We start from the raw sequence: 10,659 nt of genomic DNA on the forward strand, positions 1-10,659 counted from the left end.
TTAAAGCTACAAGGCATAACCAATTATGTCTCTTTAATAATTTTATTTATATTCTTCTAGTTTTCTCTCGTTAGTAAGTCGATCATTTTTTTTTTTTTATCTTTGTTGATTAACGGTGACACAAATTTTAATTTTGGTTGTCGGCCGTCAATATTCTTTATTGTCCTTTTATTTTATCTTGTTTTTTATTTTCAATAAATCTGCATGTATAACATAGTCTTTTTGCATTTATAACACGTTTTCTTATGCCTTTTTGTACGTTTTTTACCATTTGATCGTTGTTTTCATGTATCATTTTTTAAGGATTGATTAGACATCGTCACGACTGATCAAGATGATGCTTATCTATTATATTGTTGATATTCTCTGCTTTGGACTATCGGATTGGATTTAGATATCCGTTATGCGTTCGTGGATAGCTTTTCATGTTGCTCGATTCTGATTTGAGATTTATTGGTGATCTTTTAGTAGTTTGATCTCATTTTGTGGTTCGTTTGTCAATGCGATCATATATATTTGTATATATCTTTGTTTGAGTTTTCTTGGTTAGATTTTAATCTTTCCTTGTATGGCCCTTATGTGATCTTAAGTTGCTAGTTTTGTTTCAATGGTGGTAAGAAATTGTCCTAATTACGTACTTTATTATAATTTATGATATTTTCTATTTTTAATAAAATTAGTAATTTATTTTTTTTAAATCATTTATATTATAAGTATTATTTCTAGTTTGCTTAATTTATTTTTTACTGAAAAAGTTTGCTTTAATTCTTAAAATTTAGATAGAAATATTAAATCATCGTTGTAAGGTTAAACATTGTCATTAAAGGTCCAAGTTAATATAAGTAGAAAACTACGATAGTCGAGTAAATAATGTGAGTTGTAGCACTACTTTCGTCAATTGTTTTAAAAGTCAAGTAACTCTTATTGGCATACTTAGATCGTTCTATTGATCCAACAAAATTTAGATAATCGATAATTACAAGAATAAATGAATTTAATTACTCAACGTTCGAACAATAATATTCACCTTAAGGGGGCGTTTGGATGGGTGAATGTGAAATTCTCATGAGAATGAAATCCACATTCTCCGTTTGGTTTGTCCGGGAATCCCATTCCCGGTAATGAAAGATTAACAATAGTAGATTTTTTTAAGTATATTACCGGGAATGTCATTGCCTCCCTTTCCTTATGTATTGTTGGATTACCGGCGTTTTAGACTAAAATGCCCTTAATTTTTTTCTCAAAAATATAATTTTTCTGTCATTGAATAATAAAAATTCTACAAATGTTAAATTACAAATTTATCCTTAAACTATTTTAGATTTACAAAAAATATATATAATTAAAATTTTATATGAAGTTTAGGGGTTAAAATAAAATTTTACCCTTTCATTAAATCTTTTTATATTTTTAATTTTGTAAAAAAATATATATAAATTTTATGAATTTAATTTTTTTAAAGAAAATATATAAATATTTTTCAATTTGTTAAAAAATATATATAATAAGGATAATTTGATCAAATATACATTCCAATAATCTTTTATTTCTTTAATCAAATATGATAATTTAAATAAGTTGTATTGGAATTTTTGAAATATACATTATGTGAAATAAAATCATAATATATTTTTGTAAATGACATAAATTATCCATTTAAATAAAGAATAAATTGGGCATTGGCAGTGTTCATCAGAATCAAACACACACTGACAGTAGTTGTCTCTGTCTTATTTTTATTTTCTCTTTATTAATTTTTTTAAAAAAAGGCAAAAGCATTTTGAGCGGGCAGTTTGAAATCCAAAGTCTGCAACATGTCTAAAATAAAAATAAATTTGAGTATTTGGCCATGGGCACCGGGCAGGGCAGGAACTATTAATTATTTAAATATTCCATCCAGAACTCTTCTAATTAATGTAAATATGTTCATACGAAGAATTTTTAGTTTAAAGTACATCTCTATCGTTTTCTTTATTACAATTTTAAATGTATACGTCAACACGTGTTAATTAGCGATCTTTTTAATGATCATTACGGTATATACACTTAAAATTTTAATGTTAAAAATATTAGAAACTTACTTTGAACGAAAATTTCTTTAAGCATCTAATGGTAAAAAAATGATATAATTAGAGCACTTATTTTATCATTAAGCTAATTAACTAAAAAAAGTTTTTGATTAGGGGCAACAAATCCCTTTAAAATGGTAAAGGTTTATTCTAACCCATTTTTAGATCCATTAGTTGATTAGGGGTACCGTAAAAGTTTATTATGGGGACATTATTTCAATCTAGTTTATTCAGTGTTACTATGTTAGGATCAAATCCATGACTTTCTTTGAAGGACATAGGGTATCATCCTGTAATAAAATTTAATTTCATTTATTATGAGAAGATTTAAACACTCCAGGTCATGAAGGACCTATTGTCTCATTCCGCGATACTAGATTAATGTGTAGCTGATAAGATATCCAAAAAAAGGTAAACCACACCAATGGTTACTAAAGTTTATGTTAGTTTCTCTTTTCAGCATTGAAGTTCACAAAGTTACGTTATGGTCACTAACGTTTTTGATTTATAAAAAAATGATAACTCAGTCGTTAACGTTCATTACCTGGGTAACGATAATCTGACAAGAAACATTAGGGAAATTGAGTAGCAATTTCTATAAGAAATTAATATTCTCTTATAATATGACGATCGAATGATTGTTTTGTTATATATCAACAATGTTAGTGATTGTAACATAATTTTTAAAAATTTAGTCACTCAAAATTTAGTGACGTTGTAGTTTACCCAATATTTTAAGAGTATATACGATATATATACACGAAGAGAGAAAAAAACCCTATCTAAGGTAAGCAATCTTCAAAAAAAAATGATGAATAAAATTACTAGTTTTACATGGGTAAAATACACCCATTAGTCATTGAACTTTACATGTTCCCTCGTTTTGGTCATTGGATTGTAAATTGTTTCAAATTTTCCACTAAACTTTTTGAATTGTTTTTACGACTTGATCGTTAAATTATTATTGATGTGATGATGTAACACCCGAACCATAAGTTTGAGCAGGTTTGGAGCACTACATCGGGCCATCGAAGTAACCACTGGTCTATGTTTATATTATTGGTGAGCATATTATTGATAATCATATCACATGTATTAATATCAACATTAATTTTTTGCATTATTAAATATTTCATGATTTTTCTATTAGTGAGCCTAAATGCACCTAGTTATATCACATATCAACTATAACAATGTCACATTTAATCACATCACACTATTAATGATATAACGATCCAGTGACTAAAAGACAATTTCAACAACTTTAATGGAAAAACTGTAACAATTTATAGTTCGGTTACCAAAATGAGACAACTCTAAACTTTTTAACTAATATTGTAGTTTACCCTTTTATATCTTAAATAATGTATTACATAATATAAAGAATATACAAACTAACTTAATAAATCATTATAGGAATAACGTCCACATGTGCGTGTATATAGTTTTGAATTTGTAAAAGTGAAATTTTGTCTCTCCCTTGAAACTCGTTAATTTTAGGGTGAAGTACACAAATGATCCATTGATTACAGGATTATGCTTTGTTGAGTCCACTTACTATTAAAAGTTATAAAATACTCACTGGCTATGCAAATGTTCCAAACTCGTAATTTTTCGTTAAAAATTGACGTTCATCTGAGTTTGATGTTACTATGCTCACTAATATCATATTTTAATAATGTCTATTGGCATCGTTGTGCTTTTAAGCACTGTCTCGACGACATAATGTTTTAAGCACTAGCTCGATGATACAATTTAAACAGAGATTTGATACAAAATATAGTTCAAATAGTTATAAGATCATATTTTATAAGATCCTAGTGAGAAAGTTAACGTCAAACTCATACAATTACTAATCTTTTAACGGAAAATGACGAGTTTTGAACATATGAATAGTCGGATTACTATTTTATAACTTTAATAGTCGGAAGACTTAACAAAGCAACAACTTACAGTCGAATGATCATTTGTAACTTTTAATAGTGATGAGACTCAACAGAGCTACACCTTGTAATTGGAGGACTATTTATATACTTTACCCTTGATTTTAACTGAGAGGGAATGTGTTGAATTTTATGCAGCGAAACTGAAAAACCAAAATCAAAAGGATAAAATAATTGAATACGAAGCAAGTAAAAACAAAAGCTAAATAAACATTACATTACATTAGAATTAGCAACAAACACAAACAGAGAGGAAAAACGAGAACGACAGTTCCACAGTTTCGAGAACCACAAGGCAAAGCAAAAGCAAAAGCAAAAGAAAAAAAAAAAAAAAGTAAAGCTTTCGTCACCCCAAAAACAAAACCAGCATCCCAACAGAATGTTCACTATAAAATATAATCCAATTTTTTAAAATTAAATAATAAGAAAACCACCCAATACACAACAAAATAAAATTTAAAAATAAATATGAATGTGTACGTAGGATAAGTCGCCTTCTATATCATATTTCCTTCTTTGCACAGAGCATGCCTTCCTCCACCCAATTGCTTTGTCTTTTATTGCTCCACGCCTTTTATCATTTAATTTGAATAAAGAATGTTTCATCTCTAATTAATTAATTAATTAATTTTTATACAATATTTAAATTATTCAAATTTCCTATTTTCTAGAAATAAAAAAACTCTTATAAGTTATAATAACATTATTATTTATCTATTTAAAACTCAATCAAAACCAAAAAGAAATATGTTTAACTTTATTTGTCAAATGAGCCTCTCGTAACTTGGTATGCTTAATCCAATACGCTTATTAAAACATGATTTGATGATGACTTTAATCCAACATAAAGAACTAATAATAATGGAATATTGGAATCCCGACGAAAAGAAATAGCCAAAAGATAAATTAAAACTACAAAAAATACCATTAGGGTAAAACACATAAATGATCATTAGATTATTGTTAAAATTATTTTTGTAACTATTGAAGTTTTAAAAAATATAAAATAATCATTAAATTTTATTTTTATATTTTTAAATTTATAAATAATATGAAATTTATTTTTAATATTTTCATTAAAAAAAGAAATAGGTGTTAATTGACACCTTAATACTGTATTCGGCTCCACCGGTGGTATGAACAATACATTTCTCAGCTTCTCTCAAAACGGCAAAGCAGAGGGCCTGAGGGTTGAGACTTGAGAGTGTAGAGGAGGAGGAGCAATATTTTAATGGTGGGCCAGGGCTGGGGCACGCCAAGAAATGGTGGGGGTGGGGTCCAAAACTCTTTTCCACTTTGTCCCCCTCATACCCTTCATCATTCGTAGAAAGGTAAAGGCTACGGATGGATGGCAAATGACACTTATGCCATTGGGGGGAGGGTCTCACGTGATTGTCATGCGCAGGAGGGGTGGGGAAGCTGGGGTTTAGCGTGAAGGGCGTGATGAAGAGGCCTTTGGCAGGCCTTGCTTTTTTGCCTGCTGCCATCCACGCCAATGCGCCAGGTTTGTCGTCTCAATTACGCCCTAACAATTCCAGGGGCGAAACTAAGGGAGAGTAACAAGTTATAACACTAATAGGCTGTTTGGTTTACGGCATATGTGATTATCAAAGAATAAAATCTTCATTTCTCCCATTTGGTTGGCCAGCATTCCAGCTTGGGTAATTATTTATTACTAACAATGATTTTTTTTATATTATCGGAAATGTGATTACTATCTTTCCCTTGAGTATTGTTGGTTTACCGGCGTTTTTGACTAAAATGACTTAAAAAATCTTTTAAAAATATCATTATTCTGCCGTTGAATAATCAAAATTCTACGAAGGTTAAATTACAAATTTATCCTTAAATTATTTTAGATTTACAAAAAAAATCAATAATTAGAATTTTATATGAAGTTCATGGGTTAAAATAAAATTTTACCCTTTCATTAAACTTATTTATCTTTTCAATTTTGTAAAAAAATATAAATTTTATGAATTTAAATTTTTGAAGAAAATATATAAATTAATTATAGTAATATTATATTAAAATTCAACTTGTTAAAAAAATATATATATAATAAGGATAATTTAATAAAATATACATTCTAATAATCTTTTATTCATTTAACCAAACACTGTAATCTTATATTTATGCTAAACTAACCAAACATAAAATACAACATTCCCATTAATCCTATTCCCCAGTAATCTTTTATTCTCAATGAAAATCTTACATTCCGTGAACCAAACGCATCCTATGTATTATTTTGGCAAGCACCTCGTGCTTTTCTTGCTCTGTTCATAAAATACATCGGCAATTTTATTTTATGCAATAAATAGCTTAAATTATGAGATTTCATAAGTTTATTATTCAACTTTAATTTATTAAATTTAATAGATGCATTTTGAATAATTTAAAAAGCTACTTCAGTTTATTTATAATATTATTATTATTTGTTAAGTAGCCGACATGAAAATCCACAGCAGTTTTATAATTTATATGTAAGGAGATATGAAAGATTAATAGTTTAAGAATTATATGCAATACATTAACAAAAAATAACAGTTCAAGTTATTAACTTTATCAACAGTTCAAGAACCTATATGGAAGGTAATTCACGCATACAAAGGAACTCAAAAGGTGAAAACATTCTTATGGCTGATTTGTAAAGGTAAAATCCTGACAAATGCAGAAAGATTTCGACGACATCTTACAATCGATGGTAATTGCCTAATCTGTGTGACACAAATAGAGGATATAAACCATATTTTTCGGCACTGCATTACCGTGACCCCTATTTGGACAACACTAGTGAAAAACGAAAGCTTACAAAATTTCCTAACAATGGACATAAAGAATTGGGTTGAAGTGAATTTAGCAAGACCAAACATGTTTGCTAAAGAAAGTAAAGATTGGGAAATCCTATTCGGATCGGTATTATGGAACATATGGATCATGAGGAACTCGATTGTCTTCAACAATACTTTGGAAGATAACACATGAATATTAGAACGCAGCCGCAGGATGACAAATTCGATAAACAATACAAATAGAGAAAAAGATCGGGCGAACAAATCACATCCAATTGAATTGGTTGATCCAACGGTTTAGTTACCTCCATCAGAGGGATGGGAAAAACTTAATACAGATGCAGCCCGTAGAAATACAGATGGAAAAGCAGCATGTGGAGGAGTAATCAGAAATATGAATGGAAAATGAAGGATCGACTTCAAAAAATTCATAGAAATATGTTCTACAATGGAAGCAGAATTATGTGGAGTATATACAGGGCTAAGATGTGCATGGGAACAAGGAATCCAACAACTCATAGTTGAAGTAGATAGCCTCGAAGCAATACAAACACTGAAGAATAACACAAACAAAGAAGGAAATCTTACCATAATACCGCACATAAAGGAAATGATAAACCGGATTGGAACGTCAGAATGCAACATGTCCGAAAAGAGGGGAATAAAATTACTGATAAACTAGCAAGGAACGTCAATTTCGAAGATAGCCAAACAAGAATCCTACAGTAGCCCCTTATGATATAAACCAACTCTTGAATGAAAAAGGTAATTAGGTTTAAGTAATTAGGTAGTTTTCATTTTCTTACCCAAAAAAAAAAAAGAGAAAATAACCTCAGTGACCAAAAATCCCATATAATATACGATTTTAACCAACTTTTTCCGGATTTGCCAAAATGACCAACAAAATCGCAATGCGATCGCTAATTCGCAACGCGATCTCCATTATCGTAAATTCGCGATGCGATAGTTGGAAATCGTGTTGCGATGGTATACAGTGTCGTTGCGATTTTCCCAATTCGCAATGCGAATAAGTAAATCGCAACGCGAATTGGGAAAATCGCAATGCGATACTGACTATCGCAATGCGATACTGACTATCGCAATGCGATACTTATTATCGCAATGCGATAATACAAAATCGCAACGAGATACTGACTTTCGCAACGCGATTTACATAGCGCCATTCGTATTAACGCGTATTTTTTTTTCAAATTCCAAACACGAATTTTTTCTTAATAAATCGGAAACTGAACCGTCCACAATAATCGCAACTCATAACCTCAAACCCAAAATCACAACACTCAATCCCATCTCCATCTCTCACTCTCTACGGCGAAATCCGTCCCCATCTCCGAAGATTTCCGTCCCCATCGTCGGCGAAATCCCTCACAACCATTCACAGTCAAAAATCCCTCACAATCATTCAGAAATGGAAAATCAACCTCCGAGGGTTAGTTTTTTTTGTTGTTGAAATTTTTGCATTATTTTAGGTTTTTCATATTGAGATTGATGATAAGTTTACTGGTAATTTCAATAATAGATTAACCATTTCACTTAGATTTCTTATTAAATTCATTCGATTGCTGCCAATACTGCTAAACTGTTTAGTATGTGAAGTTAGTATTTGTCTTTGTTTTGTCTTTTGGTTGAAGTAATGCAGAAGAAGAATAGTTTCGAGAATGAAAATCGCAACGCGGAAATAACTATCGCAACGAGAGAATCGCAACGCGAAATAAAAAACGCAACGCGAAACAAAAATCGCATTGCGATTTTCATTTCGCGTTGCGATTTTTATTTCGCGGTTGCGATTTTCATTTTGCGTTGCGATTGTCTGGTCGCGATAGTCATTTCGCGTTGCGATTCTCTCGTTGCGATTCTATCATTGCGATAGTCATTTCCGCGTTGCGATTCTCATTATCTCGTTGCGATTTTCATTTCAACCAAAAGACAAAAACAATGTTGCAAATTTTAGTTTCAAGAATAAACTACTATTTATGTTTATTGTTTTATTTTTGGTATATCTTGACAGTGTAGTTTTTGGTATATCTAACTTGGTATGTTTATTGTTTTTTTGTAGAAATTTTTTTCGGCTTCATTGACATTAAGGAATAAAGTTAGCCTAGCCACTACAATTGCTTCGAAGCTTTCACCTGCACAAAGAAAATTGTTTGAAGAAACCTGCTTCGGGCCGTGGCTGAGAGTACAGCATCCGGGTGGAGATGCTAGTTTGACCCATTTGTGGCTTCAGACCATGACTAGCGATCTACCCGACAGTATACAACGTGGTGAGGAAGAGATATGGTTTTATTTTCCACCGGCGTATACTTGTTTTGGGCGGAAGGAGTTCTGCTTAATCACTGGTCTACGATTCGGACACGATGATGTAGGCCGGTACACTCGTCATATCACCCGCCCATCATGGTTATCTAGGGTTTTTCCTGATGAGTCAATAGAGAAGCCGAACTTACACGTCGACGACATGAAGAAATTGTTTAATAAGAAAGATGGTTTTACTCGGATGAATGACGTCGATGTTGTCCGAGTATGCCTTCTACTACTTTTGTATGCCGGCTTTTTAGGCAAAGAGGCCAGACAACCTATTCCTCAGGAGATAATATTATTGGTAGAGGACCTAAATGCATGGAATCTGTTTCCGTGGGGTTCGTATATATGGAAAGCTACCTGGACTAAGTTGTCGTCTGCCTTTGATGACCTCAAAAGTTTGCGGGGCGATGGGTCGAAATACACTTTGTCAGGCTTTGTTTGGGCCTTTAAGGTAAGAATTTCTATATAATGTTTTCAAAATTATAATTAATTATTTAATAATTACTAATGTTTGTTATTATATTGTTTGTAGATTTGGATATTCGAGGCCTTTCCCGCCATGAAGACATATGCAATAAAAACTTCAAATGATATTCCCAGGGCTATTTCCTGGAAGAGGAAACGTCTGTTGGATTGGGAAGACTTAATACCATATGCGACAATAAATAATGTAAGTTAACACAAATACTATCATATATAAACAAGTTTAATAGTAGACGTTTAACTTTGTTTGAGTTTTTATATTTTAGGAGGCCAACATTCCATTAATGAGACTGACACCCACGGAGGCTGAGCTTGCCACTGATTGGTGGCAAGCTAGTCAGCGTTTTCTTGATGGCACGAATGATGAGCAGCCTTCACTTCCTCCACTTCGAGAGCCATCACCTCACCTAGAGCCATCACCTGATCGACCCGACTATACACCTCTACAACGAGAGCCATCACCTATCCCGTCACATCATCGAGCCTCTTCTCCACCATCACCTCATGATAGGCGACCGGCAAAGATGCCACGACTTCTATCTCCCTATTCTCCACCTCCACGGGATGAGTCAAGGGAGTTACGTGATGAGGTCAATGCCTTGCGTGAGGAGATCGGTACTCTACTTGATAACGATGGTGCATGGCGTGTGGAGGTGTCTACTTTACGTGGTGAGGTTGCCGCTCTACGTGAGATGGTAGTATCGTTGCAGAATGAGGTTCATACTCTACGCAATGAGGTAAGTTTAAGATTTTCCATATTTAACTTGATGATAAATTTACTCGTAATTTCACTTAAATTAACCATTTTACTTAGATTGCTTAGTAAATTTATTCGGTTGCTGCCAAAACTGCTAAACTTTTTACTTTAACACTGTGAAGTTATTATTTGTCTTTGTTTTGTCTTTTGGTTGAAAGTTTGAAATATATTTATCTTTGTTTTCACTGTTTAAATATCATGTCTGTTTATTTACTGATATTTGTATTTAATTATTTAGCGGACCGATAAGGTGGATGCTTTACGTCGGGTTTTTCTTGCACGACAGA

The sequence above is a fragment of the Hibiscus syriacus genome, unplaced genomic scaffold, assembly GCF_006381635.1.
Source record: "Hibiscus syriacus cultivar Baekdansim isolate YM2019G1 unplaced genomic scaffold, ASM638163v2 tig00109906_pilon, whole genome shotgun sequence".
Classification (NCBI taxonomy): Eukaryota; Viridiplantae; Streptophyta; class Magnoliopsida; order Malvales; family Malvaceae; genus Hibiscus; species Hibiscus syriacus.